Source organism: Venturia canescens, chromosome 5 (genome assembly GCF_019457755.1).
Source record: "Venturia canescens isolate UGA chromosome 5, ASM1945775v1, whole genome shotgun sequence".
Taxonomy (NCBI): Eukaryota; Metazoa; Arthropoda; class Insecta; order Hymenoptera; family Ichneumonidae; genus Venturia; species Venturia canescens.
In genome coordinates, this window is record NC_057425.1 from 3,793,239 (window position 1) to 3,813,214 (window position 19,976).

At 42.7% G+C, this 19,976-nt stretch overlaps 1 protein-coding gene across 1 annotated transcript in view; it reads right to left on the reverse strand.

Annotated features, from left to right (window-relative positions):
• LOC122410870 (blood vessel epicardial substance-like) overlaps positions 1-14,002 on the reverse strand; it is a 46,398-nt gene extending 32,396 nt beyond the window's left edge. The window contains exon 1 of the mRNA XM_043419320.1: positions 11,341-14,002. The gene's annotated coding sequence lies outside the window, so the exon portion shown is untranslated. The remainder of the gene's footprint in view (positions 1-11,340) is intronic.
• Positions 14,003-19,976: the final 5,974 nt, after the last annotated feature.

Consider the following 19,976-nt stretch of genomic DNA (forward strand, 5'->3'; position numbering starts at 1 on the left):
TCCTTAATTATTATTCCACTCTCTCGCGGTATATATTTATCCTACAAAAAACTCTGATCAAAAGGCACTCGCGCAGTTAAAAGTATGAAGCGTCTTCTCCGAAGAGGCCGGGAAGGCTCGAGGGTTTTACAAATTGCTAGTTGCGTCTCCTGAATCCTCTTCGTGGCCAAACAAAGGTGTACGTTCGGATTTCTCAACCGGATGCCACAAGCATTCTCGTTGCAATGGATTCACCAGGTTTTTAAGCCGAATCTCATTATTCATATTTTACTGGTTGAGCATTGTTTCGTTGCAAAAATTTCCTTTCCGAATTCACTTTCATCGGGATTCGTCGACTGCGATTCTTCTGAGTTGCTGTCGACTTTTTTTTACACTAAACGAGAAAAAATGTTGAACGAATAGTAGTTGAACGAATAGTCTGGATGGGCATTGTGACGCTCATTTAACGGAGCGGAAATATTTTCGTCTTTTTTTAAGAGCGGCGGTGACCGAATTGGATGAGCAATTTCCACGCAAGTGTAATCTGTGCCCTGTATCATTTAGTCCACGTTTCCCCGGATCGCACTCGTAACGAAAGATGTTTCTCATTTTACGATCCTTTGGCAAGCCAAGCGCGGCCAATTGTCCCAATTAGGTGGCTGGTACAGCGGGCTTGAGAAGCAGCCGAGGGCTGTAAATGATAATCTCTTTATACAGTCGCATGAACCATCATTTTGAGATGTCAGAATACGGACTCTGAGACCATTCATACTCGTCATAATTTCCGGGAATTGTGCAGTTTGTATTCAACGAAAATGCGGTTATGAGAAGCTCCAGGGGCCTGGTTACAGGCCCTTAATGAGCCAAAACGCTTAAAAAGTTAGTTAAGCATCCCCGGAAGTGGAGCAGGCCACTCAACACTGAATTCGTTCGTCAGTTTAATAAACTTAAACAATAACAACACGAAATTTCTCTATTTCTCATCAATGTCAGAGCACGTCAATGAACTGATCGAAAATGCACGTTCATTCTCCATCCCCATGATGTCCCTTTCCCACGCGATAATACCTTTGCCTTTTGCATTATCGACGACCCCGCAGTTACATCTTTTTCCAACTTTCAGTCTGCTCTTATTTCATTTTTTTCCCATTCGATGCTTCACGTTGTCTCGCCACAACACGTCGGCATCTTAGCACGCGAACGTACGGAAACCTATATGGTAACGGCCCACATTACAAGCGACATGCCACAAGGTGTACGTACAAGGGTCCGACACTCAGGAAACAGCATACCTGCACACACGTAGAAGCACGCGCTACGCTGTCCTTCCACACTATCTAGCCGAGACGTGTCTGACTAATACCGTCAGAATGACCTTAACCACTGCACGAGTCCCTCGGCTTCTTTCACGAGCTCATTTAGCACAACCCCCAATCTATCCAATTTATCATTTATATCATTTAACAGTTAACAATGATGAATTAGTCCATAGATCCACATCTATTTTGACTCTTTTGGACGCTACACGTGCACCTTTTGGGAATTCGAGTCACGGTTTTTCTGACAAATCGATAACGGGAGGGCTGGGCCCTTCAGCAAAATATGGCGAGGATTAAGAAAAAGGTGAGAATCGAACTCACTTTTTGCCACTGTTTTTCCACAGTTTAGCTCGTTCTCTTTTGTAGTTAGAAATTTTCTGAAGTTTTAGTGAAAGCGAACTCACGACGGGTGTTTATAAAATTCGATCGTGGAATCGCAACTCCTAATTTTTACAATTGCATTTTAACCCTTTTCCCAACGTCACAGCAAAAAAATTTGTTTATCAAGGAACCGGTTAAATCATTCTTCTTTTTAATAATTGGCGTCAAGACTCTGCCGCGTTTCTAGATATTTCGAAATTGGCAGCGACCATTTTCATAAAGAAGGCTAAACTCGAATGAATGATTTGAAAGCAGAGCTTGGAAAAACGCCTGAAATCACATCGCTCGTGGAGCCCCGTTAAGGTTTCAATTAGATAGTTTAAGGGCAAGTTTCACGTGCTCATCAAACTTATCCAGCTGAATATCCGAGTTTGAAATAATACGGCAAGTTAGTATAATTAAAATTGATGAACATGATAAATCAACGATTTTAAGTGACGTAAGGGAACGAAACTCTTTCAAAATCATCGCTTCTTCATCACACGTCCGTCACAGTCGAATTTCTCTGAACCCAATGAAGCTTACAAGCTGAAATTTGGCCCAGTTGTAAAGCTTTCACCCCACGAATCGGAAATCAGAGCTCGATTTTTTTACGCGGAGCGTCTTATTGCGTTTGGCATCTACGGAGTTTTCGGCACGCGATCAAAGCCGGTACTTGTCCGAGCTTTCGCAATGGGTACATTTTTATTTGAATAAAATGTTGAAAAATGCTTCGACGAGCATAAATAAAATTTAAAACTTCAGCGATGGAATTCGGGTGATGAATATTTTTCCCAATTTCCTGAACAATCTACTTTGCATTTACGAAAATAAAATTTGACATTTTTTTTACCGCTTCATAAAAAACGAAAAAACAATTAAAAAACTGGATCGTAAAAAAATTATGTCAAAAGGCATTAAAATCAGACAACCTCGAGCGACGGGCGATGCCAAGGGAAACCATGCAATTAAAAAATACGATTCTGCTCGTGAAAAACCCCCTGTAACCAGACCCATTCGACGATATTAACCCGAAAAGAAACACAATATTTCGTATCCATAACAACTCCGAATTCATAATGTTATGTTGAACAATCCCAAAATAAGCTCAGCCCCGAACAATGGAAGTTTGGATAGTTCAGACTATTCAAAGACTTACAATATTCATTAAAATGTCTCAGTTCATCGGGGACCTTAGTAAAGTGCTTTTAATAATTCACAATTTAGTTGTGAAGTGGTAATATGACCTGAGGGGTTGAAAGACTCGACGAGTTGCCAAGGTGTCTCTCCGCTATGGGGAAATATTCATATTGCAAACAAAACATATGGGTCATAAAAATATGCAGAAAGTGGACTTTCAGAGGGTTGTAAGCTTGTGGACGATGATATAGCGTGACTGTATAAACGATTATACGAGCTCTTTTCCTCGTGGTGTTTGCCGGAGGGTAGAAAATCGTAAAAAATGATTCCACGTGAGTGATGCCTCTTCTGGAATATCAACATGACTCGAAGTGTTTAAGATCATATTATCCTTCGTTTACGAACGTATTTCCATGGGTATTTCTCGTATCCTATTCAGCCGGGGAGAGAAAAAAGTATTTCTCGAGTCCAGCTGATCGCGGGTTCACGTTTCAGCAATGTTTTTTTTTCATGACTCATTTGCTGATTGAATATTTCGATGGAGTCGCAACATTTATTCTCGTCGATTTCGATCGCTTGATTATCTTTGGCCTGAGAAAATTCGTTTCCAATGGCTCGTGTGCCACCAGCTTTTCTAGAAATGTCGACTGATAGACGATTCATTAATTTATGAGAATGTACGAATGTCTGGGGATCGATGGATTAGTTTTACTTCCAAGTATGCTTGCTTTAGGTTTTTTTCAAACAGCAGACGCGAACCTTGATGAAAAAGTGTTTCAGCGACGAGGAGATGAGAGAAGCAGAGCGTCCATAATTATGAAGCTCTCAAACTCTGAGGAATTCCTGCAGGACTAAATGCTCCAGCTCTTCAATGTCTTCTGCCCCTTTAAATATTCGACGTCGTAAGTAGCACAGAGCCAAAGATTTCCCAGCGTGGACTGAATTATTTTGTGAGAAGGGTAAAAAGGAAAAGGAGGAAAGAAGTTTAAGCCTCTTAATGTTTCAAGGGGAATAAGAAGTTGTGCGCTTATTCAGATTTGGCACTTTTACGGCGGCGTAGATCTTGTGTACTACCGATAAAATTAAAGCCTCGGACTATGACGAATGTGAAATGTAAAAATGCTTGTAGAGGATCCACAGCTACGGAAAGCGGGTCGCGAACAACGCTGTGAACCTTCCCAAGAACGAGCCTCTCCCGCATGCATGCGAAGCGGATCTCCCGAGTTAACAGTGTGGAACCGCTCGATTTTACGTACTTTCCGCCCTATGGGACTCGATTCATGCTCATGCGACCGATATATGTGGTAAAGTTTGCACAGACACGGCCAGGGCCACCACAGAGCGACCGAGCACACTTTTTACCGGTGAGCCTCTCATCTCTGAGTCGTCGTATGTACCTGAGGGCTTTACCGGCCCAAAGCACGGGGTATGTTCGTGTGGAGAATTGCCAATATATGTATATTCCTGCGGATATACAGGGTGTGTGAAAATCTCCAGCGATTGGACGATCTTTCGCTGGGCTTGAAGTTCTGAGTCGAAAAGTACTTGGCGTTTCTTAAAAAATGAACGATCATTTAATAATTTCATGATTTTTCATAACTGTGCGAAGCACAGTAATTTTATGGGGACGAAGAACGTTCGAGTTGATGGTTTCCAGGCTGGCACTCCTCTCGTCGATTTTCAAGTCTCCAGTAATCTGTCAAAACTGATAATTTTTCAAGGATTTCCAGCTCCAAATGCACCCAGCTGATCGTAAATTTTCGGTTCAGACAATCCTTCCAGGTCACCCTGTATTCATACATGGGAACGGGGCGCGCGAGCGCCGTACGAACAGGGCTATCGACCCTCTCGCATTCTGTGGTAGAGAATTGAGGAGAGAGCTGCTCTCTCGTCCACTGACTCTCTCTCTATCGCACTCTCCATCTCTCGCCTTTTTGTTCTCTCCTCTATGCAGACTGAGAGAAAGTAAAATACTTTCTTCCCAGCTCTTTATCAGTTGGGTACAGTCGCAGAAATTCACTTCGAATGTGGTTTCAGAAGATTTTTCAGCACCCTCTCATTGGGCGTAATATTCGGTCGGGGAAGCAACGATGAAAAAACGTTTCAATAAAAGTAAAAGGGAGGGGGCTTTTCTTCACCAATTTATGGAATTAAACGTCATCATATTAATCCAATTACTTTGAACTCGTGCCAATTAACACGAATGACGCTCCGGTTTATAAACTTTCGACGATTGGCAAACCGGTGCGAAGAATATTTTCTGAGAAGTTGGAAATATCTCAGAGTGTCGTGAGTACCAGTGATGGCCAATTTCCAAATAAATTATTCCGATCATATGATTTTTTGAGAAAGCCTGCCGGAGCTGAGCACGGAATGGATTTATTTTTTCATTTTCGTTCCCCTTTTGTCCTCATTTTGCTCGTACAACGAAAATTCGTTTTATCCTAAGGATTAAACATTTTCCCCCTTTGTCTGGAAAATGGAATTTCTCTCAGCTGCTCCCTCAAGAGGGGACTCGAGTGTCTCTCGCTCTACGAGTGTTCTTAAGTGGCCCAGGTCACGTCGACGATTTGCCCAATTCCAGACAAAGAAATTCAACCAACTTCCGGAAGCTTCTGTCCTTTTACCGACGACCTCCATCCCTAGCCACGGACTTTTTCTTCCCCCCCCCACCCTTTCTTCCTCGTCTGTACCGTCGGAGTGTCATCCCTACAGTCTCCGCATACTACAACTATGGGGCCAGGTGCAGTTAAGTCTTGTCCCAAAGGCCACGAGGAAGCTGCGGCGAAGTACTCTCGATTGAGATACTCCGTAAAAGCCGGCTGTGCACCGAATAAATTTCGTTTGTTCGACCAATGTTTTATGCAACATTTATCAAAATTAAAGTCGAGGAAACTTCGTGGACTTTGGACCTGCGTGAGTTTCGAAAAATTCGACCAGCTTTTGTACGTCTTTATCGGAGAATCAATAGAATTAGGAATCTCTAAGAACGTGCATGCTCATTTGAAAAAAGTTTGTGCTCGTCGAGCGTATCGTGCTTTTTCGAATTTTCTCAGCTCTCTCTCTCTCTCGCTTTTTCCCCCTCCCACACTTTCTCCCATTCTTTCTCAGCGTCTGCGGCTCTTTTTCTCACCCTTCATAGTTAACCTTTTTCCGTCCACCCTTTTTCTTCTGGTGCTCTCGTGTTAGCGCGTTCACAAAGCTTCGTTAAGAGCATGAGAGTTGTAGGTTTACACGCGGAGGAACTGCATTTCGTTCACTTACACACCTGCGGATACGCCACTTGTGGATTCAATTTGACAAATGTCGCACGTTTTGAATTGTGTCTTTAGAGCTGTAGAGAGAGAAAGAGAGAGAGAAAAGTGTTACGGAGATGAGGGTTTTCAACTTTTCACATTTCTCTGCAAACGAGGTAGACGAATCAATAAACGAAGTTGGAAAATCGATCGAAATTGCTTGAACGAAGTGCGGAGCTCTGTTCAAAGAGACAGAATTGGATCTGAATTTGAGCGAAGATTCTACTCGTTTGGGCTGGTGATATTTGATTGAGTTTAAAAACGACGCTCTTTATGCAATCCCGATGAAAAATAGCTTTTTTTTACATTTTGGCAGAGCACAAGAGGACTTTTTCCAATGCTATGGGAACCTTGAAATGAACTCCAAGTGACATTTCCGCGTACAAAGTCGACTTGACAGTACTAAATAACGAAAGAAAGAAAGATTTTTTATCCAATTCCAGTTTTCTTTACCTCGTGAAACTTCGTGCAGGTTCTCAGTGTCACAAATGAATCGATTCGATTGAAATCCTCGTTAAGGAGACCCGATAGCTCGAAGCCGTCGATTCGTATTTCAGAGACGAATAAACAGAGAGAAAGAAAAAAAAATAACGAGAACGATGTGCCCATCATGCTGGTATTGCCTATGAGAATAATTAAATTGCAAATTCGTATTTGATACCATGAGCCATGACTAACAATAATAAAGAGAGAGAGCAGCACACTCCGCGGCTAAGCGTCGAGACTCCGTGACACGACATCGAATGGAATTTAATTACTCCACTAACTGGGGAAAAGAATTATTGGATTTTCGATACGGTCTCCCTCGGAGCCATAATCCAGGACGAAAGTTATGCAAACAAATAGAGAAACGGAGCGAATCTCGTCGTAAATATGAAGAAAGAATTTTTTCAAAATTATAATCCACCCCACTTTTTCATATCGCTTCTTTTAATGATTTAAAAATATTTAAGAGAAAATGAGTTTTTATGGAAAAATAAGACAATGGATATTCATGCGACCAGAAGTGCTTTTAATTGACGAAGCAGCGCTCTCTTTCTCGCTGACACCACCTGCGAACAATGAATGCTCTCGCATAAAACGTATTCATCGTTAAAAACACGTATGCCCAGCACGTCTATATGAATATATTTAATAGTTAAATTTACTCGAATTTTACCAAGCAATTTCCCTGTTTCGCTCGTTACTTTACACCGAGAATACACGCTGTAGTACATTCACAAAGTATTTGTGGCTCGACTATTATTTTTGTTCACACGACCTTTGATATTCAAATTTGGCAAAATATTGTTTTTCCTCACGCGCTTTTATTTTATTCCGCTTTCTCATTCTACTTCACGATATAGCGATTGTTCCTCCATCAGGGCAACACCTTTTCAGGTCTGGTATTAAAAATTTTTTACTGTTTCGTCGGCGGGACGGTTTTCAGGGGAAAATATAACGAGCACGCCGATCGATATTCTCGAATCCCCAGCGAGAGGTAGAAAAGCCTCAAAGCCCTTTTCGCCTGCCAACGGCGCGGGACCTACAATATACATTATTACGAGACTTCGAATTTTCAAGTAATGCCTAAATATACGTACGATAGGAACGCTCCGAATATACGACGTTTCGGGACGTTTCACTCAGAATATAAATGCACGAGAGGTTTTCGCAGCTGTTGAGTTTATTCATTTCGTAGAATAACGAACCAAGTTACAATTTTATAGATAACGACTGTACTTTTCCTCTGCACGCTCTATTTATTCAAGTATTTTAATGGCAAGTAATATTATTTATGTTTTGAAAGAAAATTTCATAATTTTTTGGCCTTATTCGTTGTACCAGGAAAATGAATGCGTCGAAAACTTTTCTGCGTATCGATCTTAAGATTATTTCCAGGAAATTCTTTGGTTTTCTCACGACATTTCTCCATTGTTTGCAGGACGATTTTCAGCCAAGTGGGTAAAGAGGTTTTCCAGTATACAAAAAGCAGGGTTTTCGTGGCTTCGAGGAAAGGAAAGCCTTTGAAAATGTTCCATAGCGAAATAAACAAAGGAGCGGGTCGATATCTCATAAGTGGGTTGTGCCTTAACTAGGTATTTTGCTCGATTAATCAATTTAATTTATCCATTGAAACTTTTTCAGGATTCACGGAAGCCTCATTGTTGTACAGCCGCATTCATCAACGAGTATTATGAAGAAAATGATTACCCGAATAAAAAAGTGGTTGATGAAATGACGGCGGTTCCAGGAAAATTTGTAGCTCGTCCCGGAAGCCCGTACACTCGCAATTCGGATTAATTAATTTCGCGACTGAAATGATTTTCGTAATTAGCAGCGCGAGGGACGGGAGCCCGCATTTAGGGGAGGCTCGCGTTCCACGTTGAAGAAAACGGCGCGTTGGGGAAGAGGAGAATATTTCGAAGGGAAAATAATAAATGTTGGTAGGCGGAGGAGCGTCTTCTTGAATTGAAAGGCGGCACGAAGAAGCCAAGCGGAAAAGCAGGCTATTCAACTTTACTCCGAGTTCGTTCGTACCCGTCATCCCTCAACCCGCGGCGTGTCTCCCTTTCTCTCGTCATTTTCGTGCATCCTCCTCCCTGCTGATACACGTGAATTTATAATAAACGTTTCAATCCTGTGCAGCGTGTGGGAGTCTTTCAAATGAAAGAAAATGGAACGACAGAGAAAAAAATGAAAGAGCCAGGCGGAGTGAAGTCACTAGATAGGAAAAAGGAAAAAGGGGGCTGGAACTTACCGTACAAAAGGCAGTTTTGCGCGTAAAGAAGAAAAGATAATGGTCGTCTTATAAAAAAACTCTCCGCGAGGGAACTATTTAAAGGGTGAAACAGACGAAGAAATATAACGAAGGAAAAATAATGCTGCCTGCGCCTCGACGACTAGGAAAAGGGATCCATTCGTATTCCATTGAATCTCTCCACAACGTATATCACGTCAGGCTTTCTCATACTGGCGTTGAATTACGTGTCCGGATAGGTGACAATTTTTTTCCTCTATACTGTAGTAGTTTTATTTTGGAATTTTTTCGCGAAGCATAAATTTCTCCGGACTTGAGAGGATTTAATAATAAAACGAGCTCGTAAATCAACGTTACATACGTTTTTTTTTTTCGTCGATAAAAATATTTCACGAGCTTTTCCGTCAACTTTCCTCGCATTTATTTTTAATCGAAATGTTTTATAATTTTTACTCAGTTTTTAACAACGAACGTGTTCGAGTTGTCGGCACAAAAATCACAGGAATATTTCGGCGACGCACGACTCGGTCGCTTGGTTATGAAAGTTCTTTTTTCGAAGCCAAGTTCTCGTACGCTCGATATCGCGAACTCTTCGCTTTTAATTGGTCAATTAAGGTGACAGATCTGAACGCTCCCGTTGGCCATCGCACACTGCCAAAAACCGGTGCCCGAGCAGAGCTTCATTCGCTCGAACTTAAATTCCAACGATTTCGGTGTCGTTGAGAATGGAGCGAAACTTCGATTTTTGCGTGAGAGTGTCTCAGCAAGACTCCGAGTTTGACTCGCGAAGCGTTTGTGTTTTTTGACATCCCCGTAAAAGTGAGCGACGATATTGGATTTCGTGAGTGAAAGCTACACAGAAAATGAGGAGTTGAGAGACCGGAAGATACGAGGAGAGCAGGAAAACCAGAGCGAGGAACAGGTGAGCGATGAAGCAGCAACAGGTAAAGCTGTAATTCGCTAATATCGCATGCTCAACAATTATTTGTTCACGGAGCTTTTTGCTTGTAGGAAGTACATAGCGAAAAACGCGACATTAGAATGCCACGAATGCACGCTACGAAAGTGGGCGCTTTGCGAGTTGGTATATTCGGATCCGCGAGAAGGAAAGGCGAGAAAACTGGGCCACGAAGTGCACTTGAACGGTGCCAATTGAATAAAAAGTAAGACTTTGTCCTCGTTGAACGCTCGCGTAACGACATCCGATCAAACTTTTCATCGCGCAATCAACTCGTTTCCGTTTTAAATAGATTTAGTGAATAATACGATTCCGTCGTTCCGGATTTAGCGTAAACAGCATCGATGCATTAAACTCGTCGAAGCGCAGTTGCTGTCACGCGAGCACGAAACCGAGTCCATGAAAATTGTAGAGTTTAACGGTAGCAGCGGTCAAATCTGTGGCGTTTCGAAGCCTCAGAAAAACTGTCAAATCCGATCCGCTTCTCTGCCATCTCCTGCTCGACCAACAGCACCGTTGCTATCGCGAATCTCGAGGTAATTGCTAAATCTGTGGTTGAACAACTCCGCATAAAATGGGCAGATCGAAGTGGGCGTTATCGGGCGTAAACCGCGATGTAAATCCGATTATAATTCATGCCGCGTGCTTCGCTCAGTGTAACCAACACAAAAATCATGTGCTGATGAACGACGCTGATTTATCTGGGCGAGCAGCGGTACAGCAACATTGGCGACCGACGTGCACGCACGATCTACCCGATTTATGAAGCCTCGTTCCGCATTCCCTTGTACTTCAACGTACCGGGAATGTGTGCTCGTGAATATCTAAAGGGTGTAACGGCCGCGTTGGACCTCAAATCCGTTGTAGAATTAGTTCGAGGATTTTGGAGCAGAAAACTCCCCTCGCTTCTCAATCGAATGGGCGACGCTTTCGTGTAGAATTCATCGTCCGAACGGATTTGTAGTCGTTTCAAGACGAAGAAAAAATCGAGAGAGGAGAATTTGGGCCTTTTTACATTTGCCAGCGAAATTCTTCTTTCGCTGCTCCACCGAAGTAGCTCTAGCGCGGATCATCTAAAAGAACCATCGAAAAAGAGTCCCCGAGAGTCAGATTCGGAGACAAAGCGTCAACTCGAATAATCTGACTAAAGCTGTTTATTTGACTCCGGTATATGGAGCGGCCTGTAACAGACGCGTATCAGCATACTACCCCTCTCGGAATAAACGCAGAAATACATGTCGATAAGGCCGGCCGAGAGTGAAACAGAGCTTGAACGTTAAAGGAGGAGAGAGAACGGTACGCACGCGCATACATTCGTTTGACACTGAAGGGTGTACACGTGCGTGTGAAAAACGGAAATATGACGTTGTGCTGGCCGTTGGCTTTCGCAAACTGCACCATGCGCGGCTGTGATGATGAATAATATTTGACGAAGTGGTGGAAACTCGTGTCGCTTTCTTTAAAATCACTGGATTTTACTAAAATTTTTAATAAAGCTAACCAATTTAGGAATTTCGATATATTTATCAAATTATGGAAAAACTTTACCTTATGGTGGATATGCGATATGTTGTTCGGAATGCTGAATAATGCAGCTCAGTCTTCTGTACGTGTTATGAAGCTTCGTATGCGGTGTACACAGGGTGGAAGCCAACAATATTTTATTTCCTACGAGGCAGGTTGATGATTCGTCGATGATGCTGGTCACCTCGATAGGAGCGTGTAACACCATCGCAATTGACTTTTGTTTTAATGGGCGAGATACCAGCGACCTTTTTAATTTTTTTGTTTAATTTATATCATTAAAATGACTATAATTACTGTAGTTCGGATGACTATTTTATTATTCGTGTATTGTTGTCGTCAGCTATTATTATTATTATTATTATTATTTATATTTCAAATTGTGCTATTAATTCTATTGTTTATTTGTATAATTGTTATTTTTATTATTGTTATTACTTTTGTTAATGTTAAGAATTATATTCATTTGTCGAGCGTAATTAATCCGAAATGTTTTCATGTCCATGTAATTAAACTTATTAGGAAGCTCGTTCGCCGAATTAATAACGCAAATCATACCGCACTCTCATTGTTTCAATGAGTAGAAATGGAAACAACGCACTCGGCTCGGGCCTCCCTCCGCACAAAGGAAAAATCATTTTCTTTGTTATCCTCTCCTTTTCTCGTTCACTCTTTCGTCAATATTTCCACGTAAATAGCACACTCATTGAATCCCCCTTCGGAAATGACACGTTTTTACTTTTCCGTTGAGCGAAACGAACAATAAAAATAAGTCTGGCTGTTTACGGTGGTCGAACAATAGCGCTCGATTCTGATGAATTTGTCGGAAAAACGGTGTTCCTTTAGACGGATTTTCGCATCCGGACTTTCCCGACGTCTGAGTCACACTGACCCCAACTACTTATTTATTAATCTCCTCACGACGATTCGGCTTTTCATTTTCAGTTATAATTCTTACTCGCATCAGCATTCAGAGATCGAGGAACGTGCTCGATCAATGGGGCAAGTGTGTTCAGCTCAAGTTCTATTTAGTCACGCGTGGTACAACAGCCAACTGAGTTATGCCAGTGGAAGAGGTAAGTGTGCAGCCAGACACTGGTCGCATAGTGAAAGCCTCGGTGAAGTTCGGGCACGCGACCCTCACGATTCTCGTGCTGGCGTCTCCGCTCACACACGAATATCCCACGGCTGTGATGCTCGAAGCAGCTCCGAGAGTAGATTCGTAGTAGCGGCAGTGCTAGTAGTAGTAACGGATCCTACTCCTTCTCCCTTTCCCCACTCACGTTGCGAGATGGATCACGTACGTTTGACGCTTGCTCTGTGGCTCGTTTTGCCCATTATTGCTCCTACTTTTTCGTCAATTCTCCTGGCACGTCTTGCCCCTCTTTCATTCGTGCTCTTAAGGACACGCGATACTGTAAATCTCGCCGAAATAAATCTCACTAATAAGCTCGTGTACGGACAGCGAATGTCTGGAGTGTTTCGAGATGAGAAGGGCATTTCTCGAGCGACCCCGAAGTCTCGCACCGAAAATTTCTCCGCTTCCTCAGCAGTATTAAAAAATCGTTGACAAACAGCCAGAAAAAGTTAGATTCGCTGGCTGAAATCGTTCCTCGTATCCCCTGCACATTCACGTACCATTGAAAACGTGTCTGACTATGAAAAAACACATACGCACATATCACACTGAACACAACGGGCTAGCCGAGGAAGGAAACGTTGTGCAAACGCGGAAGAACCAAAAACCACCCCGGAGGAGCGAGCGGAGTGAAGAGAGGAGGAAAAGAGTCTCGAGCTCGCGAGTGTTTTTGCACGTTCGTGTCGCAGTGTCTCATCGACACGTTCCACTAGTTTTTCCTCGATAATACTAAAGACGATAACAACGAGCACGTTAACAGTGACGATGGGGCTTGAAGCAGATAAAAATTGTGATATCCCAGAGAAATCCTTGCTGGACGCGACGCGTTGCAGAGGAATCTCCTCGAATGTTTACGTCCCACCATGACGGTCACTGCTTGTGCTGGTAGTAGTGATACTGCTGCTGCTGCTTCTCGTGTTGCTGATATTTCATTGAAGATTCGAGGCCACTACGATTAGCCTCCTTCGACAACGTAAACTCGTGGCTCCGACACGCATTCCCTCGGTGTCTCATTCTCACAGAATTTCTCACGCTTCTCACAGCGAACGACAACAGCGACGACGGTGTCATCGTCTGGAGATCTTCTATGTCGCTTTTTTTTCTTGATTATCTCAACGAATTTCAATGATTTCACTCTTATTACCGTTCCCGTTTTCCCACCAACTTTTATCTACTCCACTCTTCCTCTTTATTCCTCTTCTCTCTCCTCCATTCACCCACTACTCATATATTCATACACAAGCATGTACCTTTGTTTTGCTGTAAACACACTCAGCTCTTTCCGGCCCCTTTTCCGGCGCCGCCACTTCGAACATAACAGTCAGTAAATGTGACCGAACATCTTCCCCGATCTCTTCATGTCCACGCGCTAGTCACACACAAAATATAGACTCACTCGCAAGCACGCACACACATATGCACACACACACACACACACGGCTCCTCGGACATCGAACAGGCTGAGGAGCAAGGGTCAGGGGGTGGAATGATGCAAGGGGTGGCTCAGATGTCAGCAGCGTTGGACTCTGGCTGCTCTACTACTAAATGCGCGCAACCACACACCAGCAGCTCGCTTCACTCTCCCAAACGTGCGATTTCTCCGTGCACCCCGGTCTGACGCTACCCTCCGACTACTAAGGTCGAGGGTGGAACTAGCGCCACGCCCTCCGAGCAGGTGGCAGCACTGCACAAACTTCCCTCGACATCCGAAGCTCCCTCTCTCTTATATGCTCCTTCCTCTCTATCGCATTCTCACTTCGAGCATCAATTATTTTCTTAAGATTCATCGCTGCGTTTTTTTCAATAGATTCTTTTTATTGTCCCAAAATATCACTGCCAAATTGACGATTCTCATTCAGCTCCATGACGTTTTGCACTTATTTCCAATTATTATAATTTAGCAAAACAAGTTTTTGGCTTTTGGAAACTGAACTTCGTCGAGCAGTATCGCGAGGATACGTAAATAAATGATCCATCAATCAATCGGTCAATCAATCTTCTCTTTCAATAATGATCATAGAAATTATCAGACAAACAGAAGAGAAACAGGGGAGCTGTTACGATATTATAATATTTTCGTAAAACTTTTTTTACTTCGTTAGAAACATTGAAGAATGCATAAATCATGTTAGTTTGTACTTTTCTATATATTTGAACTCACAATTTCTGTCAAAATCCCCATCGTACACAATTTCACTCAATCCCCGTCGAAAAGTAGTTTTTCAACGTGAAACATTGGACTTTCGTAGCCTAATTTTTCATGAGTAACAAGTTCGACTAACAACCGTGAATCTTTCAATTTTTTCCACTCGAAGCTTCCACGCCTAAAGCAGATCGATGCATGCCCATATCACAGAAAATCACAATAATTGATGAATTACTAAAACAAAATTGGCTTTCATGTTTTAAAAAAATCGTTGAAATTCCACGCTCGAGGTATAATTGAAAATATTTGTATTTCAAAATAGGATCGTGATACGATGTTGGAATATTTTGATGTTTATGGAGCTGCCAGAGATACGTGCACTCATGAAAGTTTCACGTCGGACAAGAAGGATGCTGTAAGAGTTTCTTCTCGTAGGTTCACATTTACCAGAGCTTAGCGCATACATAGGTGGAATGTAGATGTACACACGAAGAGCAGACTCCGGGTACCGACGTTGTCGAGCTTAACTTGACAGCCCACGTTTCTCCGCTACTGTTGCGTTCCTCTTGTACCACACGACCAGAGGGCTATTTGCAGTGTAGACATGTGCACACTCACGCGTGCATCGTGTGCCTATACATCGGGTCCGCCGAAGGTTTACGACCCGAAAATGTACGGCTCGGGATCTTGTCTCTCGTGTGTATACGATGCACGAAGTATTGAGACCGTCGCTCGTTGAATAAATTTCTCAAATTAGTTTATCGACGAGAGAGCTCATTGTTTGAAAAATCATTCTTTTGCAAAAATTACAGAGAAAAATCATCCCGTGAGAAATCTATTGTGGAAGGCAATTTAGTTGGTTGGAAAAAAATCGTAGGAAAAAATTCTTTGGTAACTCGAATTCGCGGATGGCAATCGAATCCGAAATATTCTGTTTCGATGAATACTATTCAGTCCAAATCGTAGAAATCGGCGGTTCAATCAATTCGTTATTCCCGATATATCGGCCCGTTTCCCACTATGACCTCGTCCTGCTAATTTCCTCGTGAGCGTAAACTCCGAAAATATTGACAAAATTCGAGCACCTGTAATGAAGCAGAAAAAAAATGACTTATTCTTACCAAACTTGTCCTACCACAATCCGAACCCCTTCAATGGAATTTTTTTACAACACCGAGCATGACAACCCCTACAAACCAGTAGTAAAATAGGTTGCTTCTGCCGTTTAGTAAACACTTGAAAAAAGTCGAGCTTATAACACTCACATGAGAGAGAGAGAGAGAGAGAGAGAGAGAGAGAGAGAGAGAGAGAGAGAGAGAGAGAGAGAGAGAAAGGCTGGGAAGAAGCACGTACACAGTCATCCCGCGCTACCATGGGGAGGCTATAAAGACGTCGCGACGTCCTTCTTCTGCTCTTACCCGCTGGCAGCTGTTAAGTAATTGATTTCGCAAATCGATAGCAATGACCGTGCATCGCGGAGGTGGCAGCGGAGTTTTCTCTGTCTTTTTCTCGCCCGCTAGTCCATGCAGCCCGTCTAGTCGTCGGACCATTATCAACTCCCTTCGACACGCACCCTCATCCGCACACATTGGAGTGTAAATAAAAACAGAATTTCTCTCCTATCTGCGTCGAGCTTCCGCGTGTCACTTGAATCTATTCCTGTCCACCAAGAGGGTGCAATGGCGCACCGTTTTCCAGTTAAGCTATTATTATTGGAGTATTTTTGTTTCTTCGTGCGAGCTCGAAGTGATATTTCTTTGCAGAGGTATAGTTGATCCATTAACGTTAATGCGAATGGATGCCATAAAGCTCCGAGTCTCGTTGGATTCCACTAGTTTTTTTTTTTTTTTTTTTTTTTTCATTCTTTCACTTATCCTCGAGCAACTCTGTCGGAGTTATATGACATCGATGTATTCAACGTGCAATTCGCTCGGCGTGCGCCCCGATAACGCTCCGCGATAGGAATTCCAGGGGAGAAAATATCGCTACTTTTTATTAATAGACAGATAGAAGATCGTGTCGCGTGTTCGGGAGCATTGGACACTACTCAGACACGTGGTGACCTCATGTGCGTGACACTGTGGTCAACACCCTGCTCATTGATACAGTGCCCTCTTTGCTCTGCGTCTCTGCCAGGGGCTAATGACCCTTCGTTCATTTTTTAATTACCGTGAGCCAAGGTCGACTGGGTTCAGCCCCCCGATTGTTTTATCGATTAATTCGAAATAGCTGATTCGCTGGTTGTTCCCAACGATCGGGTTCTCATCGCAGCTAGCTTCAGCTAGAAATTCGACGAGTTTTCACGATCCAGCCCGGAGATATAACCGAAGAAGAGAACTCAGGTCTAACGTGGGCAGAAAAAGGCGAAGGAGAAATCAGATGGAATCCTGGTCGACTCAGAAATCAAAGCTATAAATTTCTTTGCTACATGAGTTCTTGGTTTCTTTTAGCTGTCATTGGTGTGAGGCATCAGATAGGAACGAGCTTTGAAGCTGTAAGAGGAAAATGAAACGTTGATGGTGATGAAAATCAGAACCTTGAGAGCGCCGAGTAATGGGGTCGTGGGCAAAAGGACCGGATCCCTCATGTATAAATACTGCCTTCTCTACAGTGACCAAATGTATGAGTACACATACATATGAATTGTTAGTCGATTACACTTGCAGATGCCTTTTCGACCTTAGGTTTCCGCTAGGGCAGATCAATCTTCCACTCTCCCTCTCCCTTTCGCTGTCTCTTTTATCCTCCTCCTCTGCCATCGCTCACCCCGCTAAACTTAGGCTAGCAAAGCCAGACCTTGCCATTTGTAGAGGCAAACTTGGTGCAGAACTATTCCAGCTACTCGAGCAACTATACATGCTCTTCCGATAGCCCCTCACATAAGGGCGGGCATGAGATACAACCCTGAAGCCACATTGCCACGTATGGCCAGTATCAACGCAATTTACCTACCGCAATCATTCTCAACGATTTAGTTTGCAAAGGAAGCAGGTGCTCTACGTGCAACGCTAACACCCCGACACATCAACTTTTCACAAAAACTAGGATCAAGTAAACTGATTAGAATTCAAACGTTAATTGCCTTGTTCAATTGCTCCTTCGTACTTGATCGAGCTAACCAAGATCTTATCTGCGTCATCGATCAACTCAGATTTATTCACTCCTGAACTATCGCACTCTTATCGCCTTGATCGAATTTATCGAGTCCTCTGTCCATCTTCGTACAGCAAACTCTTCTCATTTTTTATGAAGCTTTCCTTTCGTAACTGACGAAATTTTGGGTCCAAAATTGTCAGTAACGAAGGAGGGCGATAACTTTCTCGAATTGTGTGATCTCCGGCCCTTAAGAGTATGGATTAGTCACCTAACCTCACTTGGAATTTTCGAAATTGAAATTCTTTGAGACAGTTTGAACGATTAATGAAAGGCTCTGTCAACCCACGCAGAGCGATGGTAAAAATGGGCTGACTTCAGAAGCTCACGCGAATCTAATGGAAATCGAAAAATCCAACTTTAAGAGTTGTAATTTGGAAATATGCAGAAATCTACAGCGTGCGACTACTCCTGGAATTATTATAGGATCTACCACTTAGTTGTCGAGAAAATGATTAACGAAAATCTCATTTTTTTAAGGGTCACACATAGGCGACCATTTGGATTTAACGAAACAAGATCCTCCCAACTTTAAAGAGCCAAAGACGAGAATAAGAAAATATAATGTTTTTAGATATCAAAGATGTCTTGAGAAAGCTTGGTTACCGGTGTAAAACGATTTTACTACAAAAGTATTTTAACCCCTATCATTATATTAAAAATTGATTAATCACAACAAACAAGTTACACATAATTTTAATAATTGCCAGAATAAATTTTTATTCGTTTCTTTGATCGTCATCAAAAAAGCAAAATTTCAATTTCTTTTTTGAATCACAAGTAACGTATATGATCTTCCTTAAAAAAGAAATTTCTTCCTTGGCTTTTAATGGGAATTATGGATTTCTAGTAAAATTTTATTAAAATCCGGAAGTCCATTCTGCCTTTTTGTATCGTGTGGCAGTCATTTTTTAGTTACTGCGAGCCCCATGAAAATAAATAAATTTCTATCAAGAGAGTGGAATGCAAACATTTTCTGATTCAACTTCTCGATCCTCCCCGCAGTTTTATTCAATCGTTTGATACGCCCTCGAGTGTTGAAATTCCAATGACGAGCTTGTATTCGCATACACAAAAACCTGAAATATCGAAGGGATTCGATGCGGTACGTGGCATTTTATTGTCCCAGCAGACTTGGATAATCGGGTCACGATTTCTGCGGCTTCTAGTGCAGAATGAAGCGATCTTTCTAATGGCCGTTGTTCGCCTTCCACCTCTTTTCACGAGTCCTTCTCAACCCAGTGGAATATATACGTATATCGAGCAACATGGCACATTCGACGCTCGAAAGAGATTCATCCGGGGCGATAAGACTTTCCATAAATAACGAGACCGAGCGAGCCTGCTCGACCAGACCCTCGGATCTCCCATCTCCTTTCGCGGTTGCCGGGTTCAAAAGAGTTATTCTACCGGCACCGGTTGTTACTATCTCGAAAAAAATATTTCTCTTTTTAATCCTTTTCAACACTTTCCCAGAACTGCACTTTGGAAGGTACAACAGCGTCGGTTCAACAAAAAATTGACGATTCTCGTGCGTCATTCTCTGCTGGTTGAATAAAGAAAAAAAAAATCCGAGCCTCTCTCCACGGCGCCATCGAATTTTCGATGCGATTCTTTGACCCTTTTCACGAGTTAAGCGTGCCGACGCGCTTGTTATTACATCGAACCGAACCGTAATGTTGACCTCCTGCAAAGTTCGAGATTGTACTCCCCCATGCCAAACTCGTTTCGCTCTCGACGCTTCGCTCTCGTTAATTTCAAAGGTGTTGGTAAGCCCTTAACGGCACTTCATTAACGTCAAAGAGAATTCTCTCCGACAACGAAAGCACTTTTTCCCAACTGTGCACCAGTGTTTTTAGCTGCGACATGACTTTCAATGCTCGCACTTTTTTCTTTGTTAATCAAAATCCCTCGAAATGATATTTCGTTGAAATTCACTGGTCAAACTTTAGTGCATTTGTTTTCACGCTGTCACGATCACAATTATTGCAACATTCGTGTTGAGCTTTCGACCAGAAGATTTGAGCGGAGCTCGAGTCGAATGCAACTGTTGAAAGTTCATCGGCGATCATGGCAGAAGCGAGTACATTTTTTTATCGACCAAATATTACAGTGACTGAGGTTAGCGAGAGATGAACGAGGCTTGGTGGCGTGCCAGGGAACTTGGGTGTATCCACGGCTATTACAAATTGCCACCTTTTGCGTTGGACGCGTCGTGTGTAT